Source organism: Liolophura sinensis, chromosome 4 (assembly GCF_032854445.1).
Source record: "Liolophura sinensis isolate JHLJ2023 chromosome 4, CUHK_Ljap_v2, whole genome shotgun sequence".
NCBI lineage: Eukaryota > Metazoa > Mollusca > Polyplacophora > Chitonida > Chitonidae > Liolophura > Liolophura sinensis.
In genome coordinates this window covers 17,269,501-17,288,596 of record NC_088298.1, presented here as the reverse complement: position 1 = coordinate 17,288,596, position 19,096 = coordinate 17,269,501, and the positions used below count along the sequence as shown (strand labels likewise).

The following is a 19,096-nucleotide window of genomic DNA, read 5'->3' as shown; positions in this document are numbered from 1 at the left end:
ACTTCAGACTAGATATACAGTAGTCGTCTCAACACTGTCATTAGCGACAAAAGGAAATTTAAAGTTGTCTCCATAGTGAGTACTGAGATACTCAGCAAAAGTTTTGTTAGCATGAGATATTCGTGCTTCCAGCTCTGATGCAAGAGTACTAAAATAGTGTAGGACTTCAGTAATAATACCATCAGTGTTGAAACGAGATGGTAGTTTTTGTTTTTTTTGCTCCGGTTCACAAGTTCATTCAGCACTTTCCACGTTTTCGGTGTGTCTGCAATGTATTTGTTGAGTTTGTTTTCAAGATATGTCTTGCGAGCATTGCTTAAAAGTGAGTTGAGTTTGCTACGTTGCATCCTGTATTGTTTCCTTGTTTCTTGGTCTTTATTCGATAGTTGTAATCGATAAATCCTGTTCTTTTTGTGGATAGATACGTGTATAAGCATACAGGTCGTAACCCATGGTTGTCTTCATATGACTGAAAAATTGTTGAGTACGACTTAAACCCCAAGCACTCACTCACTCACTCGTAATCCATGGTTTAATCTGATGCAGGTTTTAATATGACTTGAGTGAAAGTGGTGACTGGAAAGCATCTGTTATGACTGTCTAAAAACTTAGCACAGAAAGTACATGTATCATTAGCGACATTGACATCTGAAGTCTCTGCTAGGATCCTATCCCAATTAGTTTCTTGTATTTGTTGTTAGAGTAATGCCTTTTCGTTTTTTGTAAACTTTCTGACATTTACAGTGCATATTGATGGTTTGAGTGGGAATGAAGTTTTAAGAATATGGAATATTGGAAAGTGGTCAGTGATATCAGTTAACGTAGTTCTAGTAGAAAGAAGATGAACATTATGAAAGTTTGTAAAAATATTATCAATTAGGTTGGCAGAGCGAGACTGGACTCTTGGTTTAAAGATCTGGGGGAAGAAATAATATGAGGCCATAGTTTGAATGAGTGCCTCCTTGGCTCATTTGGTTAGCGCGCTAGCGCAGCGTAATGACCAAGTAGTCTCTCACCAATGCAGTCGTTGTGAGTTCAAGTCCAGCTCAGGCTGGCTTCATCTCCAACCGTATGTGGGAAGGTCTGCAGCAACCTGCGGATGGTCGTGGGTTTCCCCTGGGCTGTGGCGGTTTCCTCCACCATAATGCTGGCCGGCGTCGTATAAGTGAAATTTTCTTGAGTACGGCGTAAAACACGAATCAAATAAAAATAAATAAATAAATGGTTTGAAGCAGGTCAATATTAAAATCTCCCACGATTACACACTTTTTCTTTTCACACTGACACTTGTGTAAACTAAATGATAGGTGCTCATTAAACTCAATTACGTCTTTTCCAGGTGGCCAATATAAAATTCCAAAAAGACAAACTTTACCACAGGATTCACCCTCAACAAAAAGACTTTCACAGCAACCATTATCTTGGATATAAGAAATTTATAGGTGTTCTCTCATGTTACAAGAGTTAATTGTGTCATTAATACACAAGGCTAAACCCCCACCTCATCATTCAGACTGTAATAGTGAATAACGTTTGTATCCCGGTATATCGTAAAGCGCGGAGTTAGACGGGTTAAGTCAGCACATGGAAAATGGTAACATAGAACGTGGATAAATTCAGATATTTCGGTAATATGTTTTCTAAGATTCCTAGCGTTAAGATGAAAGAAAGAAAGATGCGTGTCTGAACTGTTAGTGTGTGGCTCTAGGGCAGTTTACAACAGGAATTGCGATTATAATGGGTGCAAATGTATGGAAAATCAAGTTTGATGGGTAGGTTTTTTTTTAAATTTTTTATTAGGGATATTGTCAAAGGAGAAAGTCGAGAAGTAAGCCTGACTACTACCTAGGCCTACACCTGTAGGTTACCCGCAGACCTCCTACATGTACGTGCATATTTTTAAACTAAGCAGAAATATTTTCCAGGGATACATGCACATAATAATTACTGGGTAAATATCTATGTTTCAGAACACATATCTATGTTTAAGGTTGACATCACAGTTTATTTACACAACAATCTCATGTAATTAAGTCTTCTAAGTGCACGTAGCTATTTTTTTTTCAGTTTTATATGTACTGTTCATGTATGCAGTTTTACCTATTTGTTTTTCACGTTTGCGTGGACGACTAGTCTACAGTTTGTTTTCAAATTAGGGAAGATGTCTTAGTTTTGCTCGAGTTTCTTTTCAGCACATGTACAACTCATCAGAAGCAAGCCACGGATTTATTGCCTCTGAGTATTTTCATTTGTGGATTACCCTAGCACATAACTGTATATTGAAGAAGGAAAAAACGGAAATATTAAAAAAAAAAAAAAAATAGCATAAGCTTAGGCACAAAGGTATAATAGGAAGTGAATGATAAACATCTTCATATATTCACAGCTTGCCCCTGGCAGAGTTTTATGTATCAGAACAGAGTGTTTTGTTTTTACGAAGGAGGACTTCAGTGCTCCTATTTTAACAGGATAGAGTTAAACAGTCCATGAATTTCTTTTACACCTAAGACTGATTTAAACTCAAGTGAGAAAAAAAAAAAGGAAAAATAATGATATTTAATTGAATTAAACTTCTGTATGGCTTTATACATGTATAATGTGTATTTAGAAAAGGTGTTTCAGACCTGAAATCGTTTTCTACATTGTTCGTGTTTGTTTGATTTATTTATTTATTCATTTGATTGGTGTTTTATGGCGTACTCAAGAATATTTCACTTAAATGACAGCAGCCAGCATTATGGTGGGAAGAAACCGGGCACAGTCTGGGGGAAACCCACGACCATCCGCAGGTTGCTGGAAGGCCTTCCCTCATACATGTTTGTTTGACAAAAATTTCTTCTACATGTATATGGGGCCTGAAACGAATCGGGCTTTAATAGAAAGGGTACAGTATGAGTATAAACATTTTTATGTCCGTACATGTCGCTGGTATATCACGTAATTAACTCCTCCTTCTTTACACAAGAAGTGACATATACATGGCCGTACGTGAGAAGCTCTATGTGAATGGTCATTGGTTCCCCGGGGCTCTGCCTGGTTTTCCTCACACCATAATGCAGGCTGCCGGTGTATAAGTGAAATATTCTTGAGTACGGCATAGAACACCAATCAAATAAATAAATACGTATACCAAATATTTAAATTAAGCCTTTTCTTTCCTTGTGCAGGTGTTATCTGATGAAGGCCAATTTTGAATTAACAAGTTGTTTCTGGATTAAAGGGTTACGTGGACTCATACACATACTGTCTGGTGAACAGATTAGCGCTTTTAAAGTCTGAAATGGTGAGTATATGTACATTTACTTTCACTTTCGTTTCCTGGGAGAAGAAAAGTTTCAAGGTCAGTGGCCTTGTGACCTGTTATTATGTGCACGCCTGGGTCGGGTCATACCAAAGACTTTAAAAGTGGTACTTGTTGGGGTTTCGCTTGACTCTCAGCACTGAGATGTTATATCAAGGAAACAGGTCCGGTTGGCCCAGTGTCAGTATAATGTTACTGGGTCGGGTGTTATTCCTGGTGTCTTCAGCATGATACTTCAATGGCGGCAGCACTTTGGTGGCAGGGGCTTGCCCTGCTCCAAGAAGACAAAGTAAGCGAACACACAGCTAATGACTCCTCCTCATCACATAAAAATGACTTAAAATTTCAAGCACACCGTGTCCATTGAAATGTATAGATGCACTTTGTAGATGGAACCCCTTATGTGTAGACTTACAGTGTATACAGGTACATGTACACTTACATTTGTTGTTTGTTCTATTGGTTACATTTCTTCATGTTTTTTCTTTATACATGTACAAGTGTGTTCTTGATCAACATTTTTTTTTAGTCCGGTATGTTTGAGGGGGAGAGGGTAGGGGGGCTGATAACACTTGTTGCAAAGAGAATGTGTGTTCTATTCTGCAAGCCATATGGGCCCTTGTGCTGCTACTTATAGACTTCCTTGTGTTGTTGTTTAGTTGCCATGACAACTTGATGCTTTTAAGGTAAAAGGTCAGATTCTTGTTATAACATTACCACAGATACTGTAGTAGGGGGAAATGCCTGGTACACTTTGGTCCCCTACAAAGTTGGCTGGTCCACTCTTTCACCCAAGCCAGACTTGGATTTCCCTATAGAGGGGGGAAAGAGGAGGGGGAGGGGATTAGACCAGACTTCCACCAAGATGGGGAAGGGAATTACCATGAACTACAGGGTGATTTAACTCTTCTCTGGGCAGTGGGAACTGGAGGTAGTTACTTATTTATTTATTTGATTAGGGTTTTACGTCATATTCGAGAATATTTCACTCACATGATGACGGTCAGCATTATTGTGGGAGGAAGCCGGGCAGGGCTTTGGAGAAACCCATGACTATCTGCAGGCTGCTGGCAGACTTTGTCACATAGGGCGCGAGAGGAAGCCGGCACCTGCTGCAGGAGAAACCCATGACCATCGGCAGGCTGCTGGCAGACTTTGTCACATAGGGCGCGAGAGGAAGCCGGCACCTGCTGCAGGAGAAACCCATGACCATCGGCAGGCTGCTGGCAGACTTTGTCACATATGGAGCAAGAGGAAGCCAGCACCAGCTGGACTTGAACTTACAGGGACCACATTGGTGAAAGACTCTTGGGTCCTTGTGCCGCTCTGGTAGCGCTGGCCATGCTGGCATGCTAACTACAGAGGCCCCTCTACTTGAAGTCCACAATGTTTGTATAGTTCCCAGCGTTCAGGTACACATAGTACTATACGAGTGTAGTACTTCTACTCTAGTGATGTGTAATTTATCGCAATCAACATCACTGCATATATTTTTTTATCTAATTCTGGCTAGCATTGGTGCCAGGGAGCGTGTAAATTTGCTACTATTTATGCATTTACATGAGCATTTAGAATAAAACCTGAGTTGATTTTACATTTTTTTACATTTTTACAAAAAAACCTACATTTTTTTTGTAACTCGAGTAAACTGACAAAAGGTCATATTTCACTTGTTGTGTGTGTGACGTGCAACTAACCTGCAGATGGTAGTGTGTTGCCCCTCCCCCCCCCCCCCCCCCCCCCCCGTCACTGCCCGGTTTCCTCTGATCTTCGCTATAGTATAACTGAAATATTCTGGAATAAGCATAAAACACCAAGCAAATTAATGAACAAAAATATCTTTGCCAACTATCACAGTGGTTGCTGCTGTAGTTTTACTCTCTGTGTCATAGCCTGTGTATTAGTTGTGTATTTTTGCATGGATTGTGCACAGAGTATGGCAGAATTCCCCCCCCCCCTGGTGCAGGGATTTTTAGAAGTTTTATGGTTGTGAGGTCACATATGGTTTATTTTACTGATTATATCTTTCTACTGGAGTTGCACCAGGAAAGGGTTACCCCTGAAGTCTGAAGATACATGTACGTGTGACTGGCCTTGTACAGCTTATACTAGCTTTCTAGCGGGGCTGACTTTGAGGTTAACAGGCGCTTGAGGGCTTTAGTGATCTGATGATTTCTGCTAACAGTGAATTCTGACTGCTGACAAACAAGGTCGCAGGTTCAAACCCAGCTCTTGCTCTTTTCACTAAAGGGTTGTTAGGTGCATGTGTTCTTAAGTACCGATTATGCACCTGTTAAATATGTGGTTGTCTTAAATACTGGTTGATAAATTTTAGATCCTCTCGTGTGGTAAGTGGGAAGGTTTTCCAGCAACCTGTGGATGGTTGTGGGTTTTCGCGGGGCTCTGTTTCATCCCACCATAGCACGCTGGGCATCTTCATATAATTGTAACATTCTTGAGTACAGTGTGAAATGTCAGTCAAATAAATAATAATAATAATAATAATAACTAGAATGGATCTGCGAATAGCAGATCCTAGGCCGGGATCCCGGATCGGATCGATGACGTTTTCCCTTATTTGTCCTTTGAATGTTGACATAGATCGAAGATTTTCAGCACACATAGAGTACATGTGTAGTACTTTCCACTCAGTGATGTTTAGGTTTACAGCTGTAACGGTTTTCTCTTACCAGACCTCCACATATGTTGAAAAATTGCGCTTTTTCGCATTTTGATTGCAATTTGCGGCAAAACTATACGTCGCCATCAAGAAATAAGTCCAGATTCATGATCAGGACGTCAAAGTACGTCGGGTACCATGCTTACAATGCCCGTGCCTTCATTGTGGTCACAAATGCATTGAAAATGCATCATATAACATGGGGACGTTGAAGAGCCAAATATAGCCAATCGGCCTTTGGACAATATTTGAAGCACTGCAACTCCCACATTTATTGACACACTTTAATGATTTTCCGCACGCCTAGAGTACCCAAAAAGCCCTTTGTACTCAGTGATTTTCAGCTCCACATCTGCAGCAGTTTTGTGTCACGTGACCTCCAAACATGGGCAAAAATTGCACTTTTTCGCACTTTCATGGCAACTGGCGACAAAACTGTGCGTCGGAGAAAGGAAAAAGCACCAAATTCGTCCTCAGAACATCCAACACGCCTAGCAGCCTACTTAAAATCTTGAAAGTGACAACATTTTCATCGCCTGACAAATTGCCTAACCTGGGATCGAACTCTGACATGACTAACACGCGACAGCGGTAAGAGAAAAGAAAGAAAGAAGAAAATTCATAGTGTGTACTTTTATGTCTCCATCCACGACCTGCCATGTACAGACTCACTGCTCTACTGATATCTAGGCCGTTGTCCGAAAGGGCACATGTCCATATCTGTCAATCACCCTGACCTGGTTAGCGTATAGTAAAGAAGACACGGTCTGCGCAAAACAAAGCCAACTTTTACAGGCCCACGTCGTTTGCTGTTGTAGTTAGATCTCTACGCGATGTAATAGAGTACTGGAGTTAGATGGGAACTGGAATCAATGTCATCCTACAACCGTTTCGGGAGATCACGGACAGTGTAGGCGAAAGCATCAGGTCAAATACTACAAATCCAGTCCATTCCCCATCTAACTCCATATTAAAGCAATTGGATTCCCATCTTTTTCTAAACAAAAACGGTGTTCTGATTTAAACGCTTCTAGCGAGAAAACTATTGATCGGAGCTCAAATCCGTTGACGAATGATCGAAAGAGCGTGTCTTGAACTACATTTTCGTGCAGGTTGCACATTTCTAGCTGCCATAGTTCTCGATTAAAAGGCTATTGAAATTACGTAATTTTTTTAGTCTTTTGCTCATATCTCAAAAAGTTACACAGATATTGAAAAAATACAAGCAGATTCAGAATCAGCAGCTCAGGATACATCAGAATACGTTGAGAACATTTGAACTTTGAGAACTTTTTGTGACGTCACAACTTCGACCAATGGCGAGCTTCCAGAATTTTGACCGGAAGTGAACCATTTTCGCAAACTTTTAAGAACTCGTAACCTACTAGCTGCATGTCAAATTTGAAACCGATCGGTTTGGTGGTTCTGGAGAAGAAGATTTTTAAAAGTTTTACACAAAATCCAATATGGCGGCCGAACCACGTGACATAGCAAAAAAATGGAGAATTTGTCCCGAGATATTCACCGCCAAAATATGTGTGCAAAATTTGGGACCTGTATGTTGAACGGTGAAAAAGTTTCCTTGCTAACAAACTCTGTGAAAAAAAAATAATAATAATAAGAACTAGAATGGATCTGCGAATAGCAGATCCTAGGCCGGGATCCCGGATCTGATCGATGACGTTTTCCCCTTCATGTTCTGTGTTCGAAGGACACATGTTCTATATACACGGCTTTCAAAGTTTCCATGCGACCTTACACCGTTTGTCACTGAGGCAGTCGGCCGGTCATATGCATTCCCTCGAATAGATCAGCGACCTTGATGATTCTACGCTATGCCCAGTGAAAAACGGTCGTCCCTTGGCAGACTTAGCCCGCTATTTGTAAGAAATAAGGCAAAAACACGACCAGTGTAACAGCAAGTTTGTACATTCACATCTCAATCTACGACCTGCCATGCACAGATTCACAGCTCCACTGATAGCTCGGCCACCGTTAGAAAGTCAGCACTTATGCCAGGGCACATGTCCATATCTGTCAATCACCCTGGCCTGTTTAACGTATAGTAAAGAGGACGAGGTGTGCGCAAAACAAAGCTAACTTTTACAGGTCCACGTCGTTTGCTGTTGAAGTTAGATCTCTACGCCATCTAATAGAGTACTGGAGATAGATGGGAACTGGAATCAATGTCATCCCACAACCGTTTCGGGAGATCACGGACAGTGTGGCCGAAACATCAGGTCAAATACTACAAACCCAGTCCAGTCCCCATCTAACTCCATGTTAAAGCAATAGGATTCCCATCTTTTTCTAAACAAAAAACGGTGTTGTGATTTAAACGCTTGTAGCGAAAAAACTATTGATCGGAGCTCAAATCTGTTGACGAATGCTCGAAAGAGCATGTCTTGGGCTACAATGTCGTGCAGGTTGCACATTTCTAGCTGTCATAGTTCTCGAGTTACAGGTCATTGAACTTACGTCTATTTTTTTACTTTTTTGCTGATATCGCAAAAAGTTACACAGATATACAAAAAACACAAGCAGATTCAGAATCAGCAGCTCAAGATACACCAGAATGTGTTCAGAACATTTGAACTTTGAGAACTTTTTGTGACGTCACAAATTCGACCAATAGCGAACTTCCAGAATTTTGACCGGAAGTGAACCATTTTCGCAAACTTTAAAGAACTCGTGACTTACTAGCTGCATGTCAACTTTCAAACTGATCGGTTCAGTGGTTCTTGAGAAGAAGATTTTTAAAGATTTTACACAAAATCCAATATGGCGGCCGAACCACGTGACATAGCAAAAAAGTTGAGAATTTGTCCCGAGGTATTCACCGCCAAAATATGTGTGCAAAATTTCAGACCTGTATGTTGAACGGTAAAAAAGTTTCCATGCGAACAAAGTCGGTGAAAAAAAAATAATAATAATAATAATAATAATAATAATAAGAAAAAACAGAACGATTACAATAGGGATCCCGTTCGGGAGAACGGGATCCCTAAAAAACAGAACGATTACAATAGGGATCCCGTTCCGGAAGAACGGGATCCCTAATAATGTTTCAGATTATTCCTCACTATCTACCCTATTTCTTCAACCTAATTAGTGCATCGAACCCAAAACTGGCTTTGTGGAATGAGCCTCTGGGCAAAAGGATCACGAAGGTGTCTTATAAGGACTTAAGTCTGATTTTATCTTTCAAACAGTTTACCTGCCTGAAGTTTACTATCCTTTGGAAATTTTATTTTAATACTAAGAGTTGTCATAGACCCTTGTTAACGAAAATCAGCTTCAGTGTTTGAGTACAAATCTTAAGTTCAGAAATAACATTACAAGTTAAAGCAGAAGAAAACTTAAAAACATGACACTATAGGCTGAAAAGAGCACATTTTTGTCTATCTGATGGTGCCAGCTGCATAATTTTGAGATTTTTTCCTCGCCATACACGTAAAGCCTGACAACGGCAAAGCTGGCATAAATCGCTGAGTCCATCGCATCCTCCATCTTTAATACCCTGTAATTTATGCTGTGGGTGCGATGCCTCTTAGCCAATGAGAGTCGTTAAAACTGGTGGTTTGTTCGTGTAAACTTGGAACCTACGTCCAACATTCCGATTTCCGAACGGAAAACGAACTGTACTGTTCGCTGTCTTCTAGGAAGAAGGGTTCTCCTGGGATTGTACGAACTGCACTTCGGCGGTTTCCGACGGCAATTCTCCTCCTAATACAGAAGACTTCAGGACCAGCTCTTAGGCAAAATGGAGTCGCCCACAGCAGATGTTGACGTGGACTGTGTTTATGAATTTATCGACTTGAGGTACATATTAGAATGTTTTTTTATGGTGTGCACCTGTGAGGAAATGCATACTCTTTTCAGTGTTATTTGATTGATATTTAAATTTTCTCCTTTAACACTAAGGTTGACATAGACTAAGACAGCTTTGTGACCCTGGAGCCTTGTCTTGATATACTTAGGCACTGCTGTGGGCCGTGTATGGTTTTTTATTACGTCATGTACCCTGCCAAAGCATGACCACTCACTTAAAGCCTAATGGGTAACTTGAAACTTAATTTCCTTGACTCGTTCCTACTCTGTGTGTGTGTTAACCACTACATCATGTCCAGACCTAGAAAACTCTGATTAAATTAGTTAGCTTTCACATCATCAAATTAACCATTCAGATGTCAAAACGAAATTGTACACCTCTTCCAGATATATGTAAGGCTTTGGTGGAAAAATTGGTTAGAAGAGCCAAAATTGGTTGCTTTGACAGGGAAACTGTATTTAGCCAACAAGTGCTGTGTGTATAAACTGGGACTATAACAACCAGGCAAAAACATGTGTTCTGGTAATGTTGATTGATGTTAGGAGGTATAACAAGATGACAGAGCCTCCTAGCACACTGCCTTGACTGTGGTTGACCGATTTCTACCAGGCCAAAAATAACGCAGTGGTATGACTCAACCGCTGTACTTTCTACCAGTATTAGTCTACATATAACATTATAATGCTTCCAGGGCTTTTTTTTTTTACTTTTCATTTGGCATTTGGGTTTGGGGGAAATTTTTTTCTTTTTTTTTTTCTTTTTTTTTTTGTTGGCAGCTTTTTGTAGACCCTAAGTTCACTAACGTACAGTGTAAATGAATGCACCCGATTTTTTCAATGGAGCTAGTTTTTATATGCCCAGTTTCTAAGTTGTATGACGCTGTCTGTCCGTAAGTTTGCTATTGACTACCATTTGTAAACTTTTCACTGTGAAAGGGCCTCCTAGTGCAGCACAATGACCTGGGGGTCTAACTCACCAATAGGGCCTCATTGAATTACTTCCCATTAGGTTACTGTCCCATTTAAAAAGAGCATTTTTGGGAGTAAGCTGTGGTTAGGTGAGACCGTAGAGAAAGGCTAGTGGCAAATGTCTGAATGAAAGTGAAGCTACATGTAGTTGATGACCTAGCTCTAAGGCAGATTTTAATTTTGTAAACTTATTTGGAAAGCCTAGGCTAAACATTATGTATTTTTTAAAATCCATTCAGAGGTAATTTTCAAATGCTGGCCCCAAATTAAATGGTTAATTTCAGCAAACTCCCTATCATTGACTCTTAACCTGAAAGCAAGAACTTCATTTATGCTCACATAAACATTACATGTGACTCTCAAAGCTGATATCAAGCGTTATTACATTCTGTGGCCTGGAAAATATTTAATTCGGAGCAGGCCTATTCACTAGCTCTCCACTGAAAAGTTGCTGATGTGGCATTTAGACACCATCATCTATTCCAATTCGGTCACTGTGAGTTCAAGTCCAGCTCAGGGTGGCTTCCTCTCCGATCATACGTGGGAGGGTTTGCGGATGGCTGTGAGGTTACCCCGGGCCTTAGCCATTTCCTCCCACCATAATGCACCATAAGTGAGCTATTGTTGAGTACAACATAAAACAGCAATCAAATAAATATATGTATTTTGATGCTGCTCTTGTGTAAATGTATAGATGTAAGTGAAATATTCTTAAGCAACACATAAACACCAATAAATCAATTCTACGTCCAGTCATTCTACGTCCATTTTTATATAATATAAAATATAGAATATAAAAATATATTCTATTATAGACTGATCCTAGACATTTTTTTTTTCACTTTTCAAGTGTTTTTTTTAGTATGGGGAGATAATTACATAATAGGAAGTACTGCACCTTTACCTTCCTCGAGTCCTGACAAAAAGGTGACATAACTTCAAACCCGAATGGTGGATTTGTTGTTTTTGTTTTGCCTCTGGATACTGTTATACATATGCACAAAAAAAACACAGTTTATAACGACATGTATGGTATGATCTATTATCCCCAATATTTTCCTGGTCAAAAACCCATCAAATCCAACACTTGTGTGGAAGATTCTCTATATTATTTGCATGTGAACTTTGCCAGGGACTACTTTAGAGGTTGATCGCCACGATATGGTCGAAAAATTGCCGATGTGGTCGTTAAGCCATAATGATTCATTCATTTTTTGTTTGGAGGTTTGCACGTATAATTTTTACCAATTTAGCCACATCGATATGATGGGAATAAATGATTCATTATTACATAAAGGTCAACTAACATCTCCGTTATCTCCTTAACAGATTTACGTGCTGTATGCCTGGGGCCATTCTACTGTTCAAAACTTATACATAGACACTGAACCCTGCACATACATAAGACCTTAGACCAATGTTGACTGCTCGCCTTGGTCACCTTTTTTGTCATCACATTTTTTCTCCATTTTTGATGGATATGGTTACTCGATGAGCTGGATACGATGAGTGTGAATAAAAAGCTCTTCATTTGTTCTTGATCATGGAGTCCTGCTAGCATTGGTTAATGAAGTGTGAAGGGACAAAAGAGGTTGTGGAGGGAGGATGGGGGGGGGGGGGCTGGTTTAATGGGTAACTAACCAACACTTTGTGTGGCAGAATTGTCTTTTCGTATGTATAACCATTGATCTGCCGACACTATACATTTTTTTCATTATGATATGTATGGATATATTGGGTGAATACCTGTACATGACTACCTGCCTTATTAATGACCTGGGTGCATGCGGACGAATGCTTAAGTAGCATGTGTATACACATACCTGGACAGGTGAATACCCTATTCTGGCTAAGTGTCTATAAGGCGTCCGTGGCTGGAAACCAATTCACCAGATTGATTATTTAAGTGACCTGGAGTGCCCGCTGGCGGAGTGGATTAAACCTGATTGCCTTGCATTGGCTTGGACACATCGGGTGTGGGTTCAAAACCGGCCTTTGACAGGGTATTTGACAAGTTGTACTTCGATTCTCCCTTTCAGTGCATGCAAGGCCTTGGTTACATTGAGCATTCAGAGTTGCTCTCATGGCGGTTTGCTCTGTCTAATGTCCTTTGAATCTTCCATGGAATGCATATCATTATGTCACATGTGAGAAAGTTCGTAACTGACTTGTCCAAAAGACGGTGGTTTTCTCCACCCATTAAACCAACCGCCTTGTACACATTTAAGTGAGAATTTCTTGAGTATGATGTCAGATAAATAGATTTTGTAACCTTCTGTCATTGTACTTTGTTAAGTCTTCATGGGAATGATGTGTAAGCACTATGGGGCTGATCTACTTGTACACATTTAAGTGAGAAATTGTTGAGTATGGTGGCAGGTAAATAGATTTTGTAACTTTCTGTCATTGTACTTTGTAAAGTCTTCATGGGAATGATGTGTAAGCTCTATGCGGCAGATCTACATGTACACATTGTTAGTAAACCACAGGTCTGTTTGCCCTGTCAGAAATGTGGGGAGGTAAAAAGACTGGAGGGGGTGGGGGGGGGGGAGGGGGGCGATGGAGGTTGGGGGTGCAAGGTTAGCTCTGAAAAGTTGAGAAGGGTTTGTGGAAGTGGGGAAGGGAGGGGGAGGGACAGAGGGAGCTGTTTTGCCAGGCTGGTTGTCTCAAGGCCACCAGTTCCCATAAAAACCAGGATGATCTGCATTACACTGAAGTGAGTAAGTAAAATAGGGTCAGCTGATGTAAAAATAGTCCCTGATGAGGTTCCAGAGTCTGGGGTATGGCTATCCAAGACGGGATGGCCTAAGCAGGCACATGTAATGGCAGATTAGATTGTCTAAGGAACCATGCTTGTTAGGTGGCTGAAGAGGACGTATCAGAATATTTTGTAAGAATTTTACAAAATGGAAGATGTGCAGTTTTCCATTAGAACACGTGGTCATGGTTGTTACAGTAATTGGATTTGAAAATAATGTAGACTGTTTAACTGTAGGCAATGTGTCTACAGTTTGCTGAGTCATGGTTACATATGACTCTGACTCTGACTCTGAGTCATGGTTAGCAAACTTTGGAAAAAGAGAGAAAACCCCAAAAAAAAAATAAAAAATAAATAAATAAACAACAGCAAGAAACAAAGCATAAAAAAGGAAATAAATAAAGACATAATTACACTTTCTATGAAAGAATGCAGAAAACATTTTCAGAAGCAGGACTCGACAAACAACTTCAAGGTGATAAAGATGAAGAAAATACACTTAAGCTTCTGCAATTGATGCACTTGCTTGTATGTTCTCAACACTGAAGCAGGATACAACTGCAAGATGTGAAATACATGTATATATTACCTTTTATTCTATATTGACAAATGTGTTTTGAGGAATTTAATCTCTTGCGGCGAAAAAGTCGTTTTAATTTGATTTTTTTGTTTAATACCAGAAAAATATGTGTTTCTAAAAAGAAATCTCTGTGAAAGCTCAGAATTAAACTCCGTTTTTTTTTCTTTGTGCTGTGAACTTTTTTTTAATACTTTTTTGGCTAAAGTTTTCCAAAGCAAGTTTAACCTCAAAAAGTATGTATTTTTCAAAAAATCTCTGCTAAAGCTCAAAATTAATAACATGTATATGTTCATATACATTCAATCGCAGGCATGAAATCTTCCCTTAAGGAATATTAAAGGGATGCTTTTAGTGCATTTCGTTATGGCCCCTAAAGAAAATTGTGAAATTAACTTCTTTTTTTTAAAACTATCTCTAGAAAAGTATATTTTTCAAATATGGGGTAGCCAGAGGCCAAAGTTGAATTAATTGAAATTGGATAGCATCTTGAAAAATATGTAGATCTATTTCAAAGAAATAAACCAGATTTCACTGGAAAATTGATTTATAGTGTAGTTGCCTGTTCGTTGACCTTTAATAGAAATTAAACCTGTATACTGTTGATGTATGTATAATTCATACCCCTCTGCCTAGAATAGAGCAAACGTTTTCCTTTCCAACCATTTTAGAAAGTATAGTTTTAGTTTGCAATCAAACATACACCTAATAGCACCTCTCTAGTGTTGCTGAAAAAAACTTGTGAAGTTGTAATAGTGGCAGTTACTTTGACAGTTCATGGTGAAGTAACATGTCTGTAGAGATGATGCTGTAATAGTGACAGTTACTTTGACAGTTCATGGTGAAGTAACATGTTTGTAGACATGATGCTGTAATAGTGACAGTTACTTTAACAGTTCATGGTGAAGTAACATGTCTGTAGACATGATGCTGTAATAGTGACAGTTACTTTGACAGTTCATGGTGAAGTAACATGTTTGTAGACATGATGCTGTAATAGTGACAGTTACTTTGACAGTTCATGGTGAAGTAACATGTCTGTAGACATGATGCTGTAATAGTGACAGTTACTTTGACAGTTCATGGTGAAGTAACATGTTTGTAGACATGATGCTGTAATAGTGACACTTACTTTGACAGTTCATGGTGAAGTAACATGTCTGTAGACTTGACGCTGTAATAGTGACAGTTACTTTAACAGTTCATGGTGAAGTAACATGTCTGTAGAGATGATGCTGTAATAGTGACAGTTACTTTGACAGTTCATGGTGAAGTAACATGTTTGTAGACATGATGCTGTAATAGTGACAGTTACTTTGACAGTTCATGGTGAAGTAACATGTCTGATGCTGTAATAGTGACAGTTACTTTGGCAGTTCATGGTGAAGTAACATGTTTGTAGACATGATGCTGTAATAGTGACACTTACTTTGACAGTTCATGGTGAAGTAACATGTCTGTAGACTTGACGCTGTAATAGTGACAGTTACTTTAACAGTTCATGGTGAAGTAACATGTCTGTAGAGATGATGCTGTAATAGTGACAGTTACTTTGACAGTTCATGGTGAAGTGACATGTTTGTAGACATGATGCTGTAATAGTGACAGTTACATTGACAGTTCCTGGTGAAGGAACATGTCTGTAGACAGGAAGCCTCAACTTTTCTAAGCAATGCTTTCGGATATACGTTTGATAAATATACATCAAGGTGCCAAACTATCTTCTACAAGCTGTCTTATACATGTATAAGTAATATTTTTCGTGTGTCATACTATGCCTGTGGTTATACACTGTCAGATACTGTGTAAAACTTGTAAGCCTTCACATGCAGAGCTTCATGTAACACTGTCTCAATTCAGGATCAAAGTAGTCGAAGTTGCTTTCCTAACTCTTACGAGGTTTGCACTACATTAGGACTGCCATTGTAAGTTTTGGAGGTTCACGTGAGGAAAAAAAAAGATTTCTGTCATTTCAACTTTTACCTGCTGAACGTCTAACATCACCCATCATTGACCCAAAGCCACAGATGTCGCTGAACTTTCAAATGCTCCCATTTTGTAATCACTTTCCAGGGGCCAAAATGTTTGGTTATACATTCACGTGTCTTTTTAGAGCTCAGTAAAAAACAAAAAAAAAAATACTGATGGCCTCAAATTGGGCCCATGGGTCATATTTATCAACAGCCACAATTAAAATAAATTGTTCTAGGAAGTTTAAAATTCGAACTCTGATTCTTTACTGCAGAGCAATATACCAACCACAGTTTGAGCTCTTTCCTGTTCTCAGTTTGGCTTTTTGAGCCCTTTGCAATTTTATGACTTAATTTTTAAGTTGCTTGATACATTATGGGACCAGGATTATACATAGTTGACTTTATAATGTAAATATTTATAATTTTGGACTTGTAAAAGATTGATTGTTTTATTTTCTTTTTTTCTACTTCTGTGTTGTTTTATCATGGTATAAATAGGATCTAATACATTTCATACCTTTAAAATGAAGTGTATATCATCAATTTTTGTCCAGGTCAATCTCTCAAGAGACCTGAGATCAAACCCGGGGTGTTCATACCAAAGACTTTAAAAATGGTATTTGTTGCTGCTTCAGTTGGCACTCAGAACTGAGAACTCGGAGAACTAGTTAGCTTGGTTTCAGTATATTGTGACTGGGTGGGGTGTCATATCTTGTGTCTTCGGCATGATGCTTCAGTTGCGGCAGCACTTTGACGGCGTGGACTTGCCCTGCCACAAGCAGACACAGTCATTTTCACACAGTTAATGACTCGCCGTCGTCATATGACTGAAAAATTGTTGACTGCGACGTTAAACCCTAAGCGTTCATTCATTCATTCACTCATTCTGAAGAGCTCAAAAGATCAAACACTGCCACCTGCATTCTGGAATGGGTTCTGATTTACACATTGACAGTGATTTGGGGACAGTAGCTTCTGCACTCACCTGAAATCTGGCCTCATAAGTGCACTTTCAGATGCATAAAATGTCCTTAAAATGGTGCTTTTGTTGCTGACACTTTAAGTTTTTTTTTCTGATGTGAAATTAACCACACTGCACAACTCTTCACAACTTTTTAGTGGCATCAAGCTAAATGTCTCTCTTGAAAAAAGCTTATCTTTAGGTGGGATATACATACATGCATATAAGATTATGTGCATGGATTTAGCAGTTTTCTGCAGTCTATTCTTTAACATTGAATTTTGCTTTTCAAGCCAGTTTACAAAGTTTCTAAGTGTGTATAGAAAACACCAGGACGGTCACCTTCACACTGCAGTTTTTCCAACGTTTGATGAGCAACCTCCAGAGCCTCATTGTCTGGCTAGCCACTACTGGGCTAGTTTGTGTTAGTTAGTCTACATGTTTAGAAGAGGAAACCAGGCATGACTCTTAAGGTTGTGCTGAGGTTGATGTAGTGTGCTAGTTTTATATACTTACTTACATACGTACATGTATCAAAACTGTAGGGATACCCAGCCAATAAGTCATATGATCCCTGGTGCTTTTTACCTATGGAACTCTGTGTACTTTTACCAAAGTTTTCAGAAGTTGTTCCAAAGATTGTGTGAGAACAGTGTTCCGCGGATAGCAGTGTGCACTTGTGATTAAGGATTCAGTGGATTTACCCTATACATGTACATATATACATGGGAGGTTTTTTTACGGCTTGGATACAGTAGTGATTTTCGTACACAAGTCATAACATTGATGGCTACAACGTGGATTTGTATATACCAGCCTTGAAGCTTGTGTATGAATATATATCTTTGTATATATATTTACCCTCTGTCTGTATATGCCAGGAGGTAAGATATACATGTATATAGTATGGTTTGACAACTTGCCATTTTATACCACTTTGATTCTGAAAAAAAAAAGGGGCATTAGGATAATATATAGGTTGTGCATGCTATGGGGTGGGACCTCAGGAATTGACATCAGGCTTGAGAGAAGTGATATTCAACGAGGGTGAAGCCAGAGTTGAATACAACTTGTCGAGAGCTGACAATTCCTGATGTCCCACCCCACAGCATGCACCATATGTTTTATTATACCGGAAAAACAGTACCTTTTCGAGTTGAACTTCAAACCTTAACCGTCTTGCGTTTTCACCTTGTTCTTGCCACGATATGGCTGAAATATTGCCGATGTGGCGTTAAGCTATAATCATTCATTCAAATCGCTGAATTTATACATCAGTAAGGGAGCTATAACCACCATCCGGTCATTTACTTTACGAACAAGCAGACGCCAGAGACTTCTCAAAGGGAGATAATTGCCGTGGAATAAACGCACGTGATCGTTGGATACCAGGACGAGATTGTTTGATATTGCCTCGTGAATGTGGAATATTACTTTGTGAGCATGACGTTGAATTCCTAGGCAAGTGTAATCATTGTACGTCATGTTTTGCGGACTATCATGTGACCATCTCTCGACCAATGGAAACCGAGAATTACCTTACGAGGTATAATAATTCTGTACGTGTTTCACCTAAAGTTTAGCATATTTCAGGTGACACATTTTTGCTTCTGATTGAATCATTCGCTTTATAGGGCCATATGTATTTGGTTTTTTTTTTCTTGTTTTGTGAAATTCAATTAATTTTTGTGTGAGCTTCAAGACTATCATTTTAGGGCTTTTATGTGCCTTTTTTTTTTACATACCAAACTTGAGGGGATAAAAACACAGTACATATGACATGTAGAAAGTTATAGCTGTATTGCTACAGTCGTATCACTGGCGTGATGAAATTGTTATATGATCCAGGTTAATACACTGTATACTCATGCATGATTTTCTTACATGCGTGTATATGTCTTTTGCGTCATTCTGGGAAGTAAAGTTCTTTTTCAGGCGCAGGTCTCTTCATACTGAACACATAATACCGCAATATAAATATTCTCTAACACGGATTCAATACATGCATAAATGCATATGTACTTTTCTAATGCTTCATATGGGTAA

At 39.3% G+C, this 19,096-nt stretch overlaps 1 protein-coding gene across 3 annotated transcripts in view; it reads left to right on the top strand.

Moving 5' to 3' along the window:
* Window positions 1-19,096, top strand: part of LOC135464742 (mitogen-activated protein kinase kinase kinase 3-like) — an 83,003-nt gene that overhangs the window by 7,833 nt on the left and 56,074 nt on the right. Inside the window, exon 2 of one of the 3 annotated variants that reach the window (XM_064742265.1) lies at window positions 3,168-3,283. The gene's annotated coding sequence lies outside the window, so the exon portion shown is untranslated. Of the gene's footprint in view, window positions 1-2,609; window positions 3,284-17,445; window positions 17,935-19,096 lie in introns of those variants that run through there. The other 2 variants (XM_064742266.1, XM_064742268.1) reach the window with 2 other exon arrangements.